The following is a 22,670-nucleotide window of genomic DNA, read 5'->3' as shown; positions in this document are numbered from 1 at the left end:
GGCGTTCAGAGGCTGCACACGTAGTGTGGAGGAAAGCACACGTGCTTGCGGGAGCAGACGGCCCTGCGCCCAGCCCCCAGTGGTGCTACTGTCTAGCTGTGGGTGTTGAGGAAGGCTCTCGAGCTCTCTGGGTCTGATCGTCCTCATCTGTAAGGAGGTTCGGGGATACCCACCTTGCAGGGGACCGAGAACAATGTAGCTCAGCAGACTTAGCTCTTTGCATCCTCTCCTGTCCTTGGTTGTTCTCGAATCTCTCAGCTGGCCTCGGGGTCCCTGCCACCCTGTGGGCGCCGAGGACAGGTCTGTGACTCACTGCTCCGCTCCCCTTATGCCCAGCATGGCTCTGGGCGGGTGTCCTTGAAGAATCTCTTCTTATCCACACCCCAGGCCTCGAATCCGCCATCCAATGCTCCAGCGGCCCCTCCCTGCAGCTCAAAGAATTTCCCCTGGGGACACCTCCCACCCTCTGCTTCAAACCTCCTGATGCCTGGCCAGGCTTCCTGGGTTCTAGCCACTGTCTCAAATTTCAGAGCTCCTCTTTTCTCCACCCTACTCCCTTCTTTCCTTCCTTTCGCATTAATCTGTTTGCCTTCTTTGTCTCCTCTCTCTCCCTCCTTCCTCCCCTTCCTTCCTCTCTCCCTCTCCCTCCCTGCCTCACTCCTTCCAGTTGATGAATGGTTTGCATGGCCCTCTGAGCTTTGATTTCATTTTACTCTCAAAGACACTGCCCATCACCTCATTCCCTTACTCCCAAATCCTTCACTCAGGGCCCCGGGAAGTCAGGTCCTCAGCCAGGCTCTGCTCCCTCCCCCAGACACTATCTGAAAGTTGGCAACTGTAGTGGACATTTGATTTGCAAAAGTGAAGTCAGGGGAGGTGGGTTTATTCTCTCCAGTGAGACCCTGGACATCTGCCTGCTCCAGGCCTGGTCTACCAGCCCTCCCTTCCAACCCCTGGACAAACTTGCATCCTTCCAATGTATCCTCTTCTGTTTAAGTTACTAGAATAGGTCCTTGTTGCTTCCAACCAAAGAACTCTTGCTGCATGAGTGAAGAGGGCAAGACACCCAGGACAAGAGGGAGCAGGGAATACAGGCCACAGGGGACCCTATCTGAGGCCATTTCAGTCATCGAGGTGAGAAATGATTAGTGCTTAAGCTGAGGCAGGAGCAGTGAGTGTGCTGAGAAGGGGATGATCAAAGGGCTATTAAGAAGGCAAGGAAAGCATTGCGTGTGGAAGATGAGCCCACCCCCAGGCTCCTGGTCAGGGTGTTAGATGGAAGGTGGGGCTCCTGCAAAGGTAGCACGTGTGAAATGTGAAAACCTCACTAAATACTTGCTCTGGCCTCCAAGTCCTTGTGGATCCAACTCTTTTTCTCCCCAGATTGCAGATTTAAAACCAAGGCCAGGAAAGCCTTGTTAAACGCAGGTTTGCTCTGATTCCTGGGTCCAGGAACTAGAAGGGCTCATTGATGGGCCAGGGATGTTCCCCTCCTAGGCTGTCTGCCTGCGGCTGGAAGACTTCTCTGTGTCTGGGGGACTACGCAGTTCCCAGGCCCGCGCACGGCACGGGGTCTCTGGGAAGACACAGAACATGTGTCAAAACAGATGGCATGTGTTCCTTCAGCCACTGGAAAACAGAGCCATGGACAGACCAAGAGGAAGCTGCCGACGCTGGAGGTGCGTGAAAGGTTGGCTTGAACACAGTCACCCTGGAACAGTAGTGTTCCGTGTGTCCCATCCCCTTTTCAGAGCTACAGCAAAAACCCGAGAAAATAAAGGTGCATGATTCAGGGTGAACCTCAGCCTCCTCCACAAGGACACCTGGGAAGTGGTCCTCAGGTGATCAGGGACCAGCCTAAAAACGAGCTGACAACGGATTCTGGAATACTGAGGCCGGGAAGACCCAAATCATGTCAGCGTCTGGACAATGAGGATAAGTGAGACTCTGAACCAGGGCAGCATTTACAACACTGGGCTGCTGTACAGACAGATCACACGGCAGGTGCCCATTCGCTTGACCTCTGACCTTGGAGAGCTCACTTCGCCTTTCCCAGGCTCAGTCTTCTCTCCTTAGCGTTGTGGATGCCTAAAGCATTGACAGAGTCCCGACACATGGTAAATGCTCAATAGATTGGAGCTTTCACTTTCCTAAGACATCACTCTCTCTTTCTTTCCTTTCTCTCTAAAGGCGAGGCATTGCCCCACAACCTGCATCCCGCACAGCAGCAAGGAGTCCAAGGAGATGGCATTCTCCTCCCACCCCTGCCAGTGACCAGCTGGACTTAAGCAAGTGTTTCACCTCTCCAGAACTGAGCTTCTCCTCTCCTAACGAGTGGTGAAAAGGGATGATGTACGGGGCCACTTCCTGCAAAAACGCATGGAACTGAAAGTTCTGCCCTGCATGGTTCTCCACAGTATGGGCTCAAGCAGCTGTGTAGTCTCAAGGCATCAGGAGTTCCCCAGCGGCTTTCATGCACAGTTAATGCGAAGGGTTGTCTTCACAGCTTAGTGTCAGTACCCAGATATCCTCGTGATAAAGTCAGCTTCGGAGTCTAAACTGCAATGTGCTCCAGGTTCAACAACTCAGTATGAGAGAAGAAGTCTTAGACACTCTGGGAAAACATCACTTCTGAAAAAGATAAAACTAGCAAATAGTCCCAACAACGTTAATGGATATTTTTATTATGTATAAATAATAATGAGACAAAAATCGTATGCCTCTTTTCCTGTTATTAGTATTTTTAAATGTACAAAACTTAATAAAACTCATAAAATGTCCCTAAATACTACTCCATTGCCATTTAGTCTTGTTCACTGATGACATTTCTATTCCATTAAAGTATTCTTATAAGACTTCTTCTCCATGTCAACTCACAGTTGGCATTTATGTTGTCTGCTTCCCCTCCTTATCTCTGTGACACATTCTGGAATTCAGTCTTGGTAAGTGTCTGTCCTGAGAAGCTTGATAAATTGTATCTGGCAAATCCCTGGAGATATCTGCTCACGTCATGATTCTGCTGTTTTAACACAAGCATCAGAGCATCCACATGGCTCAGAGGAGGGCTCTCGTCACTCTTCAGTTCTAACACCCGCAGGTCCCACTGTTTAAAGGGCAACCTAGTACTATGTGCCCAAAGAAAACAGAGGGGCAGTGGGAGGGGGCAGCTAAGAGTCAGCCTGCGTGGTTTTCACTGAGGTCACATACATCATTCCAACACCAGGTCTCTGATTCATTGATACCAACTGAGGGTCCAACAGTTCAATTCAATTCTGACACTAACTACCCGGAGTTGATGCAGATCCCACAGGTTAAGGGCACAGTCCCACAAGACTGTCCCCACTTTACATACCAGTTGCAAACGAAGTCCCCAGACCTGCCTTCTGCCTGGCTGACTACAAATTCAGGGTTCCCATGACCCCCTCAGGTTTATAATTTGCTAGAAGGAGTCAACTCTACTTACAAGTACAATTTTATGATGTATGCTGGATTAAATCATGGCCATTGGTGATGGAAGTCAATCCCCAGACCCTCTACCCTATACAAAGGTCAGGAGGTGAAGCTGAAAGTTGTAACCTTCTAATCAGGTGGTTGGTTCCTCTGGCAACCAACCCCCATCCTGAAGCTCTGTAGGAGCTTCCAAGAATCAACTCATTAGCATAAATTCTGGTGTGGTCCAAAGGGGCTTGTTATGAATAATAAAAAACGCTCAGGAAATTCCTCAGGTTTTAGGAGCTCTGTGTCAGGAACCAGGGACAAAGATCAAAATCCTATTTTGGGGGCTTCCCTGGTGGCGCAATGGTTGAGAGTCCGCCTGCCGATGCAGGGGACACGGGTTCGTGCCCCGGTCCGGGAAGAACCCGCATGCCGCGGAGCAGCTAGGCTTGTAAGCCTGCGCGTCCGGAGCCTGCGCATCCGGAGCCTGTGCTCCGCAACGGGAGAGGCCACGACAGTGAGAGGCCCACGTACCGCAAAAAGAAAAGGAAAAAAAAAATCCTATTTTTGATTATAACACACAGCCAGAGCCGGGCTGGAATGCCAGAGGTGCCAGGTATCACCTGGCTGACTGGGCAAGGTACTCACTCTCTGTGAGCATTGGGTTCCTGGTCTGTAAACAAGATATCCTCAAACCTAAAGGTAGGGTAGGCTGTGAGCATCAGGAGGATAGTGTGAAAATGCCAAACAAGTGTGAGTTAAAACTCTCCATGAGGACATTCTGTTTCACATCTGGCTAAAATCAGACCCAGCCAGAGTTCTCCACCACAACTGTGGGTGTAGATTGCCACATCCACTGAAGAGAATTGTTTGTTAGTTTCTATAAAGGTAAACATACATCTACCCTATGACTCAGCAATTCCACTCACAGGTATTTACCACAAGAAATAAATACCTGTGTCTACAAAAGAGAACTGTACTTGAACGTTCGTAGCAACATTCTTCATAATAGTCAGTAAAAACCTGGAAATAACAGATGAATGGGTAAATGAATTATGGTATAATAAAAACAGATATAAAAACCCAAATGGAAGAATCTTAAATTTTTAAGAAGCCAGACACAAAGGATACATACCTTATGATTCCATTTATATTAAATCTAGAATAGTCAAAACTAATCTCTAACACACAAAAGTAAGAACACAGTGGTTGGGTGGTTGATTGGAGGCGGGTACAGGGAGCTCGCCTGGAGATTGAAAATGTTCTAGCCTTTGTTTTGAGTGGGAGTTACATAGATATATATGATTATCAAAATTCTCCAAACTGAAAGATTAAAATCTTCCATGGTTCTGTATATTGGTTGTGCCTCAATTTTAAAAAATCTTTTAAAGCTCTCTCCATGAGGATCATGGACCTAGGCACTGAATGGAGATCAGTCTCTCGGTGGGAAGAGGGGGCCCTGGGCTATAAAGGACAAAGTGGGGTCCATGTCTAATTCTACAACCCAACCCTCAATTCATTGCCAGGGACTTGCTAAGGAAGGGTTCCCATGCAGTCGTGGACATCTAAACTTGCCTACAGAGGCAGTGTCTATGAAATGCATTCCCTGAATCAGGATTCTTGCCTGCCTCCCCCAATTCTGAGCTCCCACACCAGAAACTCCTGGGACATAACAAGGAATGTCATTCATCTCTGCATCCCCAGTAGCTGGCTGGGGGCAGGCACACCACAGGCGCTCTATAAATTCTTAACCATACTAAATTGCTAAATACCAAGGTCGGCTATGGGTGACTCAGAAATGCCAATCTTCGGCACCAAAGTATCCAGTGTGTCAACATGCATTGACTATATTAACCATATAACTATACAATTTCTACAGATCAACAGTGGTAGGGGTGGGATAGCTTTCTCCTCATGCCACACACCAAAGAGACAACAAATGCAGCTCCTCACTCAGAAGCTGTGTTCTAAGGGAAGCAGAGAGACGGAGCATTGATGTTGTTGTTCTCTCTCTCTCTCTCTCTCTGTGAGAACTTCTGGCGTGCTGCCATGCTGATCAGAATAATCATATAAGCATTTGGTGAAGTGATTTATTAGGGGGTAAAAAGCCACATGAGGTCCTTCTCCACTCACCTCACTTCTGCTTTCTGCAACTTTCTTTTGCACTGAAGTGTGGGGAAGAGATAGAAGTAGAGGTTACAACTCCTGCTTCCGACCCATTGATCCCAGGATAAAGTCTCCCACCAGCAAGTCCCTTAGGTAGGTCAGAGTTGAGGGTACCTGCACCATTCCCAGCATCACCATGGAAACATCTCCACCTCTGGGAAATAATGAAAATTGCTGGTAGAGAGTGAACTAGATTTAAAAAGACAGAGCTAGCGCTGAGAGAGGAGTGATAAAGGGATCATTTTAATTAGGAAGTAAGAGGTCATACCACCCACAGGCGTTATGCAGATGTACGTAGGCACCATTTACAAATCTAATATTGAAGTTGAGCTCAGCAGTTTGGAGTACCTATTAACCACACTCCCGTGACATTCACCTACCTGGTGTACATACATTGAATTTTGCTACAAATAAGGGCTCTCGTCCTGCACGGCTGTTGTTAAACATTTACCAGCCAGCGTGCTATTGTCCCAGAGCCCTGTGTACCTGCAGGAACTGTTGACCTTTACACTGGAAAGTGGTATGGTTTAGTCCATATCTCTGAACGACCCCCTGGCTGTAGTGTGGCATCTGGAGTGGCAGGTGGAGGGGTGAGAGGGGGGGAGGTCAGCTGGCTGTCAGTGGCACGCATCAGAGGATAAGCAGGCAGCCCTGGGGTCGGCCACACAGACACAGGGGTGATAAAGAGGAGGCAGATGAGGGCAACGCCAGGAAGTGGGAACAGCAGGGCTTCTGCTGACCTGGCAAGAGCTGAAGGAAAACTGGAAGCAAAGTCTGCTCTGAGGTTGTGAATCTGAGTGATGGGTAGATAGTGATGTCATAGAAGGAGATTATACTGGGGACCAGGATCGAGAAAAGATGAGTCTCTCTGAGCTGTTTTGAAATCAAAGTAATGGGTGGTACCCCATGACCCTGAACATAGGGTGTCAGCCAAGCAGAGGTTGGAGGAAAGGTGTCCGTGTCCTTCGCTAACAGATCATCTCCCCTGCTCAGCATGTTTTCACCTTGTTTTATGATCTGAGCATCAGAGCTGGAAGAATGTTTGTGACCCTCAGACCCTCTCACCTCATTGAGCAGAGGAGATCGTTAGGAGGTAAGCAGATCCCAAACCTGTCACTCCCAGGCCAGCTCCACAAACCTGACACACCCCAAACCCAGGGCTGGGACAGGGCTCTGTTAGCGGCAGGACTTGCCCTGTCAGCAGGGGGCAACTTGATCTGCCATCAGCTTCGACAGGACAGGCCCTTGTGCTGGACACAGGGGTGAAAGTGGAGGTAAAATGTCATTCCCAGGGAGCTCCAAGGGCAGGGAGGAAGTACCAAAGGGAGAAGAAAGCCACTGCGTGGGGCCCGAAGGTTAGCCTGGAGCCGGCTCTCACCTCCTGCCCAAATGTGCCCAGGCTCTGGCTCTCAGCCACCCTGAGAGGGACAGGGCGAGCTTCCACTCGGGCCCAGGACTGAGAGGCAGAAGAGTCTGGGTCCAGCGGGAGCAAAGTAAGAGAAGAGGCCACATCTGTCCAGGTACCGAGGTGTGCTGGGGCAGGGTCAAGGCAGGGCGAGGCAGCAGGCTAGGAAGAATCCAGCCACTTCGAAACACGTGACTCCAAGGGGCAGGCCCTGCAGCCACCAAAAGAGTGCCGGTGCTCAGGGGGCGGCTCTCCTGCGGCCATTTATCCTGGTTGGGAGCATGAAAGGCTTCCGATTTGTGGGGTCCCCACTCGCCCATCCAGGCTGAATACAGGGTGGCAGAGCCAGAAGGAAGAGAGGCACATGTCCTGTGTCGGCCCCCCACCAGCTCGAAGAGAATAGTTTGCGTCTTCATTTGTTATAAATGTCTCTTGTGTGCCAGGCACTGTTCCAGGCGCTAGGAATACTGGGGTGAGGGACCCCACAAAGTCCGTGCCCTGAGAGAATGCATATGCTAGTGGAGGGGAGACAAACAGTAAGCAGGCATACAAATGAGAATATGTATGTATGTGTTAGGGAGAAACTAAAGGAGAATAACAGACCCTGGACAGATTCCTCGCACCCTGTTTACTCACCCATAAAATGGGGCTGATGTCCCCCCAACAGGACCGTGGTGAAGCACAGGTGGGACGTGATGGGGTCCACCCCAACCCTGGAGGGAGGGTGAGTGAGGCAAATTCAACCACTGGCGCTTTTGCCCTTTTTACTGTGGTCAATATACATAAAATTTACCATTTTAAACATTTTTAAGTGGCTTTTAGTACATTCACAATGTTATGCAACCATCACCACCATCCAATCCATCCCCAGAACTTTTTCATCATCCCAACAGAAACTATACCCACTAAACAATAACTCCACACTTCTCCTGCCCCCAGCCCCTGGCAACGTCTATTTTACTCTGTCTCTATGAATTTGCCTGTTCTAGGACCTCATAAAGGTGGAATCATAAAGAATTCGTCCTTTCGTGTCTAACATTTCACTTAGCTTCACCTACAAGAGGAATCACTGGATCTTACAGTAATTCTGTGTTTAGCTTTTTGAGGGACTGCTCTTTTCCAAAATGACTCCCACCAGCAGTGCACAAGTGTTGCAATTTCTCCACATCCTGGCCACACCTATTATTCTCCATTTTTTTTAGTAATAGCCATTCAAGTGGGTGTGAAGCAGCCTTTTGCTCTCTTTTATATAATCACCATAATTATTGTCAGAATGTTTCCTGCATATGTGTTCGTGACATGCCCGCATTGCTCTGTGCACTATTCATTTATAGTACACATTTCTGTCCGGGGTTGTATACACCAGCCTCCGCACTCTGTACCTTATGGGCAATTTAAGGCATCGTCAAAGGTCTTCCCAAATGTATAACTGTCTCTATGCTTCTTTCCATGGAAACAGAAGTGTCAGGGGACTGGCAGCCTCTATAGAGAGCTTGGTATTGTGTCACTTTCAGACCTAGGATGTTAAAAGCCAGTCCTAGCCCTCTCCTCCCCCATCACCCTGCCACTCCTGTGCCTGCTAAACCCTGTGCCCAGGAGGAAGGCAAGGCCAAGGGCAACTCACCCAGGCTTCACACTCATAGTTATGAGCCATTGCTCTTTTTCAAAACAACTGGAACCTATGTGAGTGGGTAAAGAACAGGGGAAATATAGAGCCTTTAAATAGTCTCTGGCCAGACTCACCTGGTCCCCCAGATCTGATCCTCTGTGATCCTCAAACTCAAACAATAAATAACACAGGTCCTGGAGCAGGACAAACTCACAGGTGTAATTTATATCTCAAAATCCAAGCAAGATCCAAAGAGCAGCCAGGTCTACAGATGTAAATCCCAGCTCATTCATACGCTGACGTTCCAGGGTCTGAAAAAAAAAGCAAGAAGATGCTTTCCTGGGTAAGAGTTCCACACAGCGAGGTCTTGAACTCCCAGGGAGGAGCACTTCCCGGCCTTCAGCGAAAGCGAGGCAGAGACTGGGGGAAAGACGTCCATGTCCTTGGCTACAGGTCGTCTTCCCACTCAGCAAGTTTTCACCTCGTTTCACAGTCTCAGGGTATCAGAGCCAGGGGGATGTTGATGATCCTTAGACTTCTCACCTCATCACACAGATGAGATCATCGAGGCCCAGGGTTTCCATGCAGTAAGCAACCCCAAGCCTGTCACTCCCAGGCCAGCCCCTTGACCCCGACACGCCCACCAACCTCTATGAAGGACGGCACCTATGCTTCCTCAAATGGGAGACTTTGAGATCATTGTTGACACATCGGTTTTGTTTTGTTTTTTAAACTGACATTTGAGTCCCAGCTGATTCTTTTAGCAAGAACAAAACGTTGACATGCCAATGGGTGGGTTCAGATACGAGACCCCCTTCAGTGCAAATATGAAATACATCATTATGAATTATGTATTTCATAATGATGTATTTCATAATGATGTATTTCATATGGCAGGCTCAAAAGGAGAAAAGCCAAACACTGATCATAAAGCGACTAGAAACTGAAACTCCTCCTGTGAGGCAGGAGAAACTTCCTTGGAAGAAGACAGGGCCATCTTCCTGGAAGCACACACACACACACCCCAAGCTCTTGGGACCGGAGAGATGGAGTGACCCCACTGGGGAGGCCCACAGCCATCCTGAGTAGCAGCTACACCTCTGCCCCATGAGTCCCCTGTGTTCAGGGATCCCTCCCAGGTCTCATATTAGAGGGTCTTTCTTCTGCTGCACGTTTCCTTGCTGGACAAAAATAAGAGCCAGTTTAACAGAGACAAAGGAATATTCACTGAGCACTGCCGCATGCCCAGGCTGGGCCGGGAGCTTCACGCCTTGAAACTAAAAGGTGAGACCCCCCCACCCCACAGATGGAGGGTGGAGCTGAACTCAGACCACACACTGTCAGCAGAAACACCTCCGTGCCCGTTAGACCCTGGCCTCCAACCCTGTCTGAGTTCCAACACCTACAAGGCCCAGGCTGATCTCAGGAGCTGGTTTAGGGCACTGAGGCTGCCTGCTCTTTGTTGTTGCTGTTTCCCAGTTGATCCTGATGTGCAGTCAGGATTGAGAGCCACTGTTGGACCAGCGGTTCTCAAAAGTTACCTGAGGAGCTTTAAAAAAGGGTACTGAGCCTGAGTCCACCCCCCCCCCATCACCCCCATCCCCCCACCAATGTTCTGATTGAATTGGCCTGAGGTGCGGCCCGGGCATTAGGATGTGTAAAACTCCCCAAGTTGATTCCTCTGTGCAGTCAAGAATAAGACCCAACGTCTTAGGTGACACTTCGGGAAAGAGAGTCTGGATTTCTCAGGAAAGTCCAAGGACCCCATCCTCTGGGTGCTTAACCCCATAGGGTTCTGCCCACCTCATTCTCCAGGGTCAAAATCTCTGGTTTCACCTGCTCCTCAGACACTCTCCCACACAGAGAAACCTGCAGCTGGTGCTACAGAGGTCGGGTTGGCCTGTGTCCTGCACTGGAACCGCCTCTGAGGCTCTTCTGCATCCTGACTTCCCTCAGCCCTGTGTGAGCTGTGAGGCCAGCTGGCTTCCCAGAAGACCCTGCCAGAGGCCTTTCAGTTCCTTCTGGTAGATTTTCTGGGTTATGTTACCCTTGCAAGGCATTAGCAGCCTGACTTCTGAGGCAATCAAGTTCCCAGTCTTCCAGGGAGGCCCCAGTGACTGCGAAGCGCTGGCAGCCTAAGAAACCTAAGCACAACGCAGAGACGGTCCAGCCCAAGAGCACAGTGAGGCAGGGAAGGACGGCTGATTTGGAGCCGGGGGTCTCATCAGAGTCACCCACAGGGCTTGTTAAACCCCAGATTGCTGGGCCCCACCCCTAGAGTTTCTAATTCAGTCGGGTGCCCGGGTTGGGGTGGTGGGGGGCAGGATTTGCATCTCTAACAGGTGATTCTGCTGCTGCTGGTCCAGAGAGCATCCTTTGATAAACACTGGTCCATAGGCTGCTGCTTTCTACCTTTCTCGCAATTGCAGTTTTCCTCTAAGGATTCCCTGAAAGGCTAAATAAAATACCCCAACTTCTTGTGCTTTGGTTCCCCTCCCCAATCTTCTGTAGAAGTCAGAGTATGCAGTGGAAGGATGGACAGTGTAGCAGGCAGAGTAATGGTCCCCCACAATGCCCATGTCCTAATCCCTGGGACCTGTGAGGGTTATGTTACACAGAAACAGGGAAGTAAGGTTGCAGATGGAATTTAGATAGCCAGAGCTATCCAGGTACACCCAGTGCAATAGCAGTGGAGCCATTTTCCCATCTGGGAGAGAAATGAGACAAAAGAAGGAGAGATTCAAAGGTGAGAGTGACTGGACCACATTTGATGGCTTCGAAGATGGAGAAAGGGGACCACAAACTAAGGAATGTGAGTGCCTTCTAGAAGTTGGGAACAGCCCTCTGCTGACAGCCAGCAAGGAAATGGAGCTGTCAGTCCTACAGCCACAAGGAACTGAGCTCCGCCAACAACCTGAATGAGCAAGGAAACAGATCTTCCCACAGAGCCCCCAGAAAGGAGCCCAGCCCTGACAACACTTTGATTTTAGCCCAGTGAGACCTGTATGGGGCTTCTGACCTCCAATACTATGAGGTAATAGATTTGTGTCGTTTTAAGACACTAAACGTGTGGGAATTTATTACAACGGCAATAGGAAATTTTTACAGAAGGGGTGGAAACAATAACTGGAACTCACACTTATTGCGTGTGATTTAGTTATCACAATGGCTCCCACTGGGTTCAGTAAGGAGAACCATGTACCTGGGTTCCCCACATGTACTCAATAATTGGGCTCCCATTGAAGCCTCAGAACTTTGTGGTTTTACATCAGAACCACAAAGTGTGCTGCTTCTGTTCTGTGTGTGTGCCCTGGTGCAGTCTCCTCTGTCTCAAAGTTTCCAGAACCCCATTCCAAGGTAGTCTTTTGGACCAGATAAAACAGGTGGGAATTACACAGGTAGAAACTGTAGGTGGAAGGAACAGAGGGGTGAGGTATCGCAGGAAAAGCAAACAGAGGAAAAGTGAGGCTAGCTTTTAAACTTGAGAACATATAGGTAAGGAGCTGACAAAGGAAGCGGTCAGAATGTGGGACTTGATCCCAAGTGGAAGATTATGTTGGCATCCCCACTGCCCTAATGCAGCCTCTCCCTGGAAGCCTCCAGTGATGGGACCTCGCCGTGCTAAAGACAGCTCGGCTCACCATTACACAGCTCACAGTGTGACAATTGATGGAAACTTCCCAGCAAGGAAAGAGGGATGTGGGTCTAGTGTGGTGAGGCACGTGGTGAATGTCATCACCGAGATGAGGAAGGGGACTGACTCCACCCACGCTCCTCCCCAGCCAGGGACAGAGCCCCCTGTAACCAAGCAAGGAGTTTCCTGTCCCTTGGCCTCTACATGGGTTACAACCATGACTGATGTGGGCCCAGCAAGTCTCACACACGTGCTTCAGTAGCTGTGGATGGCATGGGGCTGGCATCGTCTGGAGCACTTTGTCCTCTCCGTCACTGAAGCCTCCACATCTGTGGCTTCAAGTGCTTTCTGGAAGCCACTTCTAAGGAGCCTCCCTGGATGGGCTCAGCCCTGTAGTTTCTCTCCCATAGCACTAAGTTCATGCAGCTTTTATACAATAGTTTTTAACTATATACAACTTCATTCTCTCTGTACCATCTAGCAGTGGGCCTTCCATATATAGGCATTCTATATATTTTTGTTGGCAGGTGCACAATTCCAGTATATTTTTAGCCTAAAAAATCAATTAGTTAGCAGCATGCATGTTATAATCCCGTTGTGGTAATATGTTTTTCGATATATGCACAACGATATAACTTGAAGGATTTTCTCTAATATATTAGCATCTGGAGGGAGGTACTTCCTTAATTTTTATCCTTGTTTCAAAATACACTTTTATTTTTGTCTAAGTAATAAAAAAGTAACCAAGCTTAATATGTCAAGAAATAATCAGTCTTAATAAAGCAACAATAACGAACAACTATCTGTTTCTCTAATTCCTCTCCCCAGTTCCACTCCCCAAAGAAAAATGTCGACTCTTCTGGCAAATTCTTCTGATATTCACTTTCATATTTTTGGTAATATTCATGTTGCAGTTTTTGACTGATCAGCTGTAGGCATGAACTTGTGACATCCTCCTCACTACCTCTCCTCCCATCTTCCAAGAATATACTCATTCTCGATACTTGTTTTCTTCATTTCTGAGAAACTCTCTTGCGCTACATCTTCAATACTTTTTTTCCCCTTGCTCTGTCTGTCTGGAACTCCTATAGGTCAGTAGATGAACCTCAGCCTTTCCCTTCTTCCTTTGTCTTTTGTTCTACTTGATTTTAGCTTCCAACCGTTCTATCATTTTTGTTTTCTTTGCTTTATTTTGTTTGGGTTCTATTCGTTTTTCTTTTCAAAATTTTTATGCTCTGGTTATTTTTTCATTGTGTTCTGTCCTTGTTTTATAGATGTAACATATTCCCACGTATCTCTCAAGATGGTAATAAGAGGGTTTATTAGTTTTAAGTTTTCTATGCTTCCTACATTGCCTGCACCTTCTCTCTGAGCCCTCTTTTTCTGTTTGTTTTAGGCCCTCTTTGTCACGTTGGCACCTTCCTCAAATATCTCATGGCCCTGCGCTGTCCTTATACCTAGGACAAGGTACTGCAACAGTAATTGGACATGTTCTGTGGAGATTTCAAGGATTTGTGGGTTTCACCAGAAGGTCATTAGAATTTTGGTTCCTCATAAGTTAGGGCCCAGGTCTTCCCTGGGGCTATTCATACTCTCCAGAAAGAGTCCTCCAGCTGCCTGCCCCGGGGATATAGGTCTGCCTGCTGCTATTCTAGAGTCAGGGAGGAGAAAAAGTCTGAAGAGCCCACAATTCAGCACAAGTCTGACTTTAATCCTTGTCTTCTGTCCTCTGCTTTGCCCAGCATTCCAAGGCCTGACACACTGCTACCATTCAGTTCATCTGGAGAATAAGCCTCTGGTCTCCATTGGCTGGGGAAGCACGAGAAGGGCAGGGCAGAGAGGAGGGATGGGGGTCCCCAGATGATGTGGGTGCATTGGGTCTTCGTTGCTGCGCGCGGGCTTTCTCTGGTTGCGGCGAGAGGGGGCTACTCTTCTTTGCGGTGTGCGGGCTTCTCACTGAGGCAGCTTCTCTTGTTGCAGACCATGGGCTCTAGGCGCGCAGGCTCAGTAGTTGTGGCTCGTAGGCTCTACAGCACAGGCTCAGTAGTTGTGGTGCACGGGCTTAGTTGCTCCGCGGCATGTGGGATCTTCCCGGACCAGGGCTCGAACCCGTGTCCCCTGTATTGGCTGGTGGATTTTTAACCACTGCGCCACCAGGGAAGTCCCTATTTACTGACTTTCAACTATCCACTCATTTTTAGCCCCACGCCTGACCCTTGTTCTTCAGTTCTTGGTGTCCCTGGGTGCTGAGCCACTCAGGGGTTTGCAGGGTGAAAGGCACACTGCTGACAGGAAAGACCTACGGCAGGCAAGTAGCCCGAAACTTCCCATGTTCTGAAAACTCAGTTGTCACGCCTTCATCCTTCACTTGAATCCTCCTCTCTGCTCTTACCGTGTGTCCTTGGAGTGAACACTTTTTAAAATTCTCACGCTGCACTTTGATGGGGGCGGAGGGGAGCCAAATGTCTACCACTAAATAGCCACGTTCACCTGGAAGCCCCTGTGTTTTCAAAAATAAACTCTTTTTTAGTTATATCAGAAAATATATTTTTTTTGGTATGTGACCAATTGGGTGATGTTGGGTGACTGAACAGAAACAAATGAATAAAACATGATTTAGTATTTATAGGAAGTTACAAATGACTTTGGTTGAGTTATGAACAGAATTCTCATTTTTCCTGACACAGCCTTGAACATCTTTTTGTAATTTAAACTACAAAATCAAAATGTTCAGAGACACAATCATTAAAAGCACTGACACGGAACGGAAATTGTAGCTCTCCCCTCCTAATTTCACTCCAGCACTTACATTTCAGGGTGGGTGTGGTTTTCTGAGAGAGCACAAGCTGGACTCTCATGAAGGAGCCTGTGTTCTTTCTCCGGAGCCTCCCTTGGGGCTCTGATTGATGAGGAAAACCCGTTCCTCACAGCAACAGCAGAGGGAGACCCTGTCCGAAGCGACTCTACGCCTTTGACTAAAATATTGTTTCCGCTGCACATTGGGGCCCACTCCCGGGAACACTGGGCATTTAACCTCCTAAATGATACAAACCTGGACTGGTATTTAGTCTCACTGTGTCCCCTGGGAGGACTGATGTCAGAGACCAATTTCCAGAAATCTGTGGTCATCAAGAAGGCCAAGCCCATGGAATGTTTAAAACCTTCCACAGCCGCACCCCATAAATCTGTGTCTTGACAGATGGTCCCAGGAGCCCAAGCTGCACCGGCAGGGCCATCTGACCACGTCTGATGGGGCTTACTCAGCAAAGCAGGCGGTGCCTGTGTCAGACCCCCACCAGGAATAGCAATCCCTCACACTGTCAGTCCTCTCTTTCAAGATGTCTTCATTGAAATGGACTTCAGGCTATAAAGACGTCAGCCTCAGTGACTCAGAAGGATCTGAAGAGTCCAACTGCTACATTATAAACACAGAAAAACCAACACCCAAGAAGCATGACCTAACCAAGCTCACACTGATCTTAGAGGCAAGTTGGAATTCACCCCCAGGTAACCTGGCCTGAAGACCACTGTACCATCCCTCTGCCAGAACCAGGGTGTCAAAATGACAGTTGCCAAAGCCCTTATCTGAGCTGCAGCGGGGACAGACCCATGCAGCTTGGGTAGCCCCTCTCCACCCCCTTTCAGAGCAGATATCTCACCCCACCCTGCACAGGCAACGCCTGGTGGACCCTGGGCAGCTCTATCTCCCTGGGAGCACAAGACTTGCAAGAAAATCATTAACACAACCCTGCACGCAAGCTGTGCACAGATTCTGGGTACCCCCTGCACTATAAGGGAGCAAACACAGATTGCACCAAACTCAGAGAAGGAGGGAGAGATGAGGGGCAAAGATGAGTTTACCTGAAATGTATCAACTGCACACCCTCACACTGTTGGGTATGTGGCTTTGCGTACTTCCTGCTTTTTTGGCTAAATTGATCCTAAAGAAGTAAAATATAAATAAAGGATCCCCTTGAACAAGTGTCCTTCATTCATTCAAGCATCTACCATCCCTGAGTCCACAGATCTTGTCAGCTGGTGGGAGAGGGCAGCACTAAGAATTAGGGAATAATTCAAACACAGTGTGACCAGTCCTGGGGGCCTGGGAGGAGAAGTAATTGACTGTGGAGATCAAAAACAATTCAGGGAGGTGCTACTCACCTGGACTTTCAGTGATGAGTGTAATGGTAATGAGGAGGAGAGACTATTGCGCAAGGAAACAAGATATTACAGAGAGAACAACATGAGGAAAGGCAGCATGAGTGTGTCTGGTGGGGCTGGGGCTGAGACCCCAGTCAGTCTGGAGAAAGAGAAGAAGGGAGGGGGCAAAGATTGGAGAAATGGCGTGGGGCAGCTTACAGAAGGCCTGGGATCCTGGACTGAGGAGTTCAGGATTTATTCTTTAGGCAGTGGGAAATCTTTGAAGGTATTCAGCAAAGTTGTAACTTGTGAAGATCTGCAATCTCCACCAACAATTCAGGCATAGGATGGAGGCTGGAAGACCAGGCTGTGGCAGTTAGCTGAGCAAGAAATGATGAGGGCGGGCTTCTCTGGTGGCGCTGTGGTTGAGAGTCCGCCTGCCGATGCAGGGGACACGGGTTCGTGCCCCGGTCCGGGAGGATCCCACATGCCACGGAGAGGCTGGGCCCGTGAGCCATGGCCGCTGAGCCTGTGCGTCCGGAGCCTGTGCTCCGCAACGGGAGAGGCCACAACAGTGAGAGACCTGCGTACCGCAAAAAAAAAAAAAAAAAAGAAAAAAGAAATAATGAGGGCTAAGCTCAAAGAGGACTAAGAGTAACAGACAAGAGGAGGCAGATGAGGAGAATTACAGTGTAGAATTAGAAGAACTGGGGAAAGCGGGAAGCTGATTTTGATGTGTCTAGCTTTGGTGACTAGACTAATAATGAGGCTAGTATCCAGGATGGAAAACTCAGGAAAAAGGGAAAGAATGGAGTGGAAATACTAAGTTCAACTTGAGACATAATGAGTTTGATGTATAATTGACCAAATTACAGGTGGAAATTTAGCTCCACAGCTAAGGAAAGGAGGCTTGGGCCGGAGGGCCTCCCTGGGAATTATTCTCATTCTGGTAACACTCAAGCCAGGCAGTTAGAGAGAGTGGAAAGCGGATGAGAGAAAAGAGGGTTCCAAAGCATGTATGAGTTAACTCTCGATGAGTAACAGATTACCCTAAAACTTAGCAACTTGAAACAACAAGCTCAGCTGGGAGCGGAGGGGGTGGTGTCTGGCTCAGGATCCTCCTAAGATTATAGGCAGCCGGGGCCTGACATCTGATGATTCAACTGTGGCAGGGGGTCTGCTTTCAAGCTCACTCACGTTGCTGCTGTTGGCAGGAGGTATCATTTCCCCAATATGTGTCTTCTCAGTAGGGCTCCTCAGGAAACAGCAACTGGCTTCCCCTGAGACAGAGAAAGTGGCCAAGGTAACGTCTCTCATAACCTAACATCAGGCTGACATTCTACCACTTCTTCCGTATTCAGTCACACAGACCAACCCTCCCAATGCGGGAGAACACCACACGAGGGTGTGAATACCAGGAGGGGAGATCACTGGAACCATTTGGAGGCTGCCAGCCACAGATCGCCACCAGGGAACCAGCAAAGAAAGAGGACTCTGTAAAGGACACACGGGAAAAGGAAAGAACGCAAGCCCTAATGCACGTAGGATGATTGCCAAAGGATAATGTCATAGGGGGGTTGTCCAGAAGGAAGGAAGAGTTAACAGTGTCAGATGCTAAAAAAATCCGAGAGGTGGAGTTGAATGAGCACAACAATTAGGCCCCTGGGTCTGGCGGCAGCTGCCGGGCCAGCATAGTTGCAGTGACGTGTACCCGGGTAGAAGCCACATTTTAGTAGGTGAACAACTGAACAGAAAAAGAAACAATGGGAGGGAGTGGTAAATTTAGAGCACTTTCAAAAGTCTAGGTGATGAAGGGAGGAAAGACTGCACGTGGCTTGCAGGGGAAAGCAGCGTCTTGCAGCATAGTTTTGCTCTTAGCTGTAGATGAGTAGATGGGAAAGGTGGAGGCGAAAGTGGAAGACATGGTTCCAAAGGCTCAGGAGACACACAAGGACAGCGACTGAAAGCACAAGTGTGAGGACTGACCCCGCTGCCCCCATCGGAAGGAAAGGACAAGTGAAGGGGAGGATGCAGTTAAGAGGAATGCAAGGGGTTTTGGGGTGCAGGTCTGAGGGTCTGTTTTCTTCTGCAGACACTGAAATGAGGAGTGAGGTGACAGGGCATCTGAAGAGGTCAAAGGCTTAGACCAGATCCCGGGATTTGTCTCCAGTGCCAGGCCCTTGCTTGAGTTATGCCCGTGAGCTTCCTACTATTTTGCTGAAGTTTCCTCACCCCCAACAGATGAAGATTCGTATACACCCGCATTTCATCTTTTCCTGACTTATGCTCCCCAGAGCCATCCCAAGCATCTGGAATTTTTTTGCTGCTCTTAATTGTGCACAATTTATGGCTATCCCATATAGTGAGGAGTATCTGTGAAGTATCCACTTATAGCAATACATAGAAGCCCTAGACAAGACCCAGGGACAGCTGCAGCCCTCCACTGGAAGCATTCATTCCCATGGACCACCACTGGGAGAACAAGGTGAAGAGCTTCACCAAGCCCACCTCTGCCTCCTGGGATCCAGGAACAGTGAGGAAATCAACACCAAGCTTCCACCCAAAGGCTTTCTGAATGATCTGCCCAAGGGTACTGGGATGGTGTCCTCTCTTGGGGCAGCTCTGTGACAGAGGCAACTGTAAAACCAGAGGGGGCAGTAGAGGGGGCCAAGCTGAGACCACTGGACTCAAAATTTCCTCATTTCTGTTCTGTGTGAGCTTGAGCAAATGCACTTAACCAAACATGACTCAGTTTCCTCGCCTGTAAAATGCAAATAATAATAAGAATAGGGTGGTGTATATAGCACTTAGCACAGCACCTAGCTATGACAATCGTCACTGACATCATCACTGGTTCTCACAGCCCTGGAGTCAGGGCTTGGACTATTGTAAGTTTCTTGAGTCAACCTACCTTCCTATGGCTGCAACACACAGGGGCTCCGGTCGTTGTAGCATGAAACAAAACAATACAGTAAGTAAAGCTCTGGATGTGCCCTGTCATCTCAAAGAACAGCTACTCACTTTACCCTGGTTCTCTATGATGCTGAGGCCAGGCTGTGCCCCAGTTTGGGGTATCGTGGGTTCAGTGGGTGGGGTCCTGTGTTAACAAACATGCACAGGGTGGGCCACAGTGCAGTCAGTCTGTTCACGTATGCATTAGCTCCCATTTACTGGCATCTGCTCTGGACAGGTACTTTTGACATGCCACTTCTGACCCAGTAAGATAGCTAGTAGACCCATTTTACAGATAAGGAAGTTGAGACTAAAAGAGAGTAAGGAACGTCCCAGGCCACACAGCTGTTAATGGCAGAAGTGAGTGTGGAATCCATCCCTGCCGATCACCACACTGCTTCTCTTCCCTGGCTGGGCACCCAGGGCCCACAGGCAGAAACCCCAGCTCTCTTCCTTTGAATTCTAGGTGGCATCGCTGGCACATCTCACAGCCCTTGTCTGGATTCTTTAAGGAATCATAATCATTTAGAATCACAGACTTCCGGGTCTGAATCATCCAATCAGTGCTTGAGAACTGCCCATCATGTCACCTCCCCCCACCAAGTATTCACGTGGGCTCCAAGGAGCTTATTATCTCCTGCAACAGTTCATCCTACCAATGGGGGAATGATGGCTAGAACACCTTCCCCTACTTGGAGCTAAAAGCTTCCCCCCATAACTTGAAGCCGCTAGTGCAAGCTTGGACTCCTCAGGATGCAATAACAATTGAAACAATGCTTTCTATGTATGAGATCCAGGTCACACCGTTGTCTGGAGCAGTGGGGTCTCTAGCACTTTGCTTCTTAGGCACTGTAATCTGAGACTCCCTTTTTGTTATTCAGAGTACTTTTCCACACTCTTTATGCAGGTTCCTCAGCCCTGCTCGGTCCTTCCTTCTGTCCTGTCCCCTTCTCGGCCTTTCACAGGCTGCCTGGGCAGTCCCCCAATTTCCCCAGGAAACGCCCCTTCTCTTTTTCCTCTGGACCCATTTGCAACTGCAAGGTCAGACTTGGATGTCTGGGAGCTTCTCTGCCTTCTCAGTCAGCTTCTATTTTAAGGTCTCTGGCCCCTGGCTCCTGGCAATATTTTCTCTGAATTCTGAAAGGTCTAATCGGGCCCAACCAGATTTCTCCTTTCCCCGTGGAGCTCCACAGATCACTGAATCGTAGTAAGAGGGGTCATAAACTCTGCCAGAGTCTTCTTTGCAATTTCTTGAAAAAGGGCCCTCTCTGGGGTTCCTCCACATTTTACCCTTATGACAGGCCCTACACCCCCTCCTCTTCCATCCCTCTTAGGGTGCAACCCCGGTGACGCAAGGGGACCCTCAGGGATGGAAGAACATTCCTAATGCTCAGCCCCTGTAGTTCTCAGTCTCTCCCAACCTAAGCCCAGTGCACAAAAAAAGAGCTTCCCAAGAGAAAGGCTGTGGAGAGAAATGGAGCTTACGTCAACCGGCTTACCAGCAAGGAACAGGTGAATTTAGCCAGCTCCGTAAGGACATCGGGTGCCCGGTACTGCTGGTTATGCCATTCACCTCATCTCCTCAACACCAGATAGCGGCCCACCCCAACACCGGCATATCCAAAGGGAGAGAGCGCAGCCCGTCCTCGGGCCGCATGTTAAAAGTCAGAGACGCTTTCCCAGCAGCACAGCAGTACCTGCCCCTTCCAGGCTCTTTGACCGGAATTGGGTTACACGCTTATTCCTAAACCAAAGTTGCTAGGAAGGAGAAGCTGTAACCAGGACCAGCGGGCTGAACAGACCCTGCCAACGAAGGCCTGGAAGGACACCATGTCTCCTGAGCACGGAGGGACCAGGTTTACAGCATAGTCAGCTGCTTTAGCAAGGAAGAAGCCAGGTGTGCTGTGGGGCACCCAGAGCTTCCCACGGAGCTCAGGAAGAACAGGTGCCTGAAGGACGTGAGCCACAGGCTGCTGACCCCAGGCCCCAGCACCTCCACCTGTGCAATTCAGCCTGTGTCACAGAGGCTCAGGTACCAGCATTGGGGGAGAGGTGCGAGAGTGTCAAGACCTGTCGAAATTGGGAAGTTTGGAGTTGATGAACATAGTCTGCTATTAAACTCAGTCAGCTAACCAAAGAAATAAACACATACGTCAAATCATACATTTTTAAACTTGATCTTAAAGATCACGTGAACACAGAAGTTCTTAAACTCATGCAACGCAGGAAAATTAGTAGTCTTTCTGGAACACTATGAAATCTTGATCAAATTCATCAATCAAATTAAAATAATTTAACGGCAAAGAATATTTATTATATGAGGGCTTACGCATGCTCAACAAAGAAAAAAGCAAAATGGACCATGCCTGAGTTTTCTATTATTAGAATTTAGTTTGGAATTTTTTTCTCCTCCTTTGGTTGTTTTTGATGTCTACCCCATATGGCCAGAGGCATAAAAATTCCAGAAAAATGCCTGGGAGGAAAACTAAAACTTGTTATAATTCAATCCCTTGTGTCAGTTAGTAAAGTAAGAATTAGTAAAAGCCCACCATTGTCCAATTTTAGAGGATAGGCTTCTTGGAGCAGCTCTCAGAACGTGCTTTGAGAACCACCAATCCAACCAAATCTGCTCATTTGTTTTCTGCAAAAGTTACTAAGGCTCACGCATATCTTTGGATTTCCCCAAGGTCACCTAGTTAATTGTTGACATAGCAACTCACCTCCCAAAGATTATAGTAATTTCCCACATCACATGTCACGGATGCATGTCAGGGATAAAGAAAAGTCCGTGTGTGGCACTGGGCCTGAGCTAAGCATGTCTGGTCAGACTCCAAATCTGCCACAGACTTGGAAGCTTTCTAATCCACCTAAATACAGCAGAATAGAGGCTTGGAACTCATTTCAAAAGTTGTTTCTGCTGGTGATTTAAAGACACATCCCTCTCTCCCATACACACACAAACACAAACCTGCATGTACACTGGGCCCTCCAGACACTGACTCTCAGACCCTGAAGGCCTCAGGTCCAGATGCGACTTTCTCTGCGCCTTTCTGCTACCCAGTAGGGCACGGCCTGGGCTGACTCCTTGGCTGGCTCCCCCCTCCCAGCCAGAAACAGTTAATTGTCAGCTCCACGCTGCCTCTAGCCCAGCCCTGATCTGCCTGATCTCAGACAGCCACGCTGGGGCCGCAGCAGCTCCAGACCAGGCCCCGGCTGCGTGGAGCAGTGGGGACATTCTTCCAAGGTAATGATTAAGCCGAGCACCTGGCAAGCTGGGAAAGTGAGCCCTATTCACACCTCGGCCAGGCTGAGGTGGCCTGGACTGGTTT

The sequence above is a fragment of the Grampus griseus genome (genome assembly GCF_964374135.1).
Source record: "Grampus griseus genome assembly, chromosome: 16".
In the NCBI taxonomy this organism is placed as follows: domain Eukaryota; kingdom Metazoa; phylum Chordata; class Mammalia; order Artiodactyla; family Delphinidae; genus Grampus; species Grampus griseus.
Note: the sequence above shows the minus strand (reverse complement) of the source record.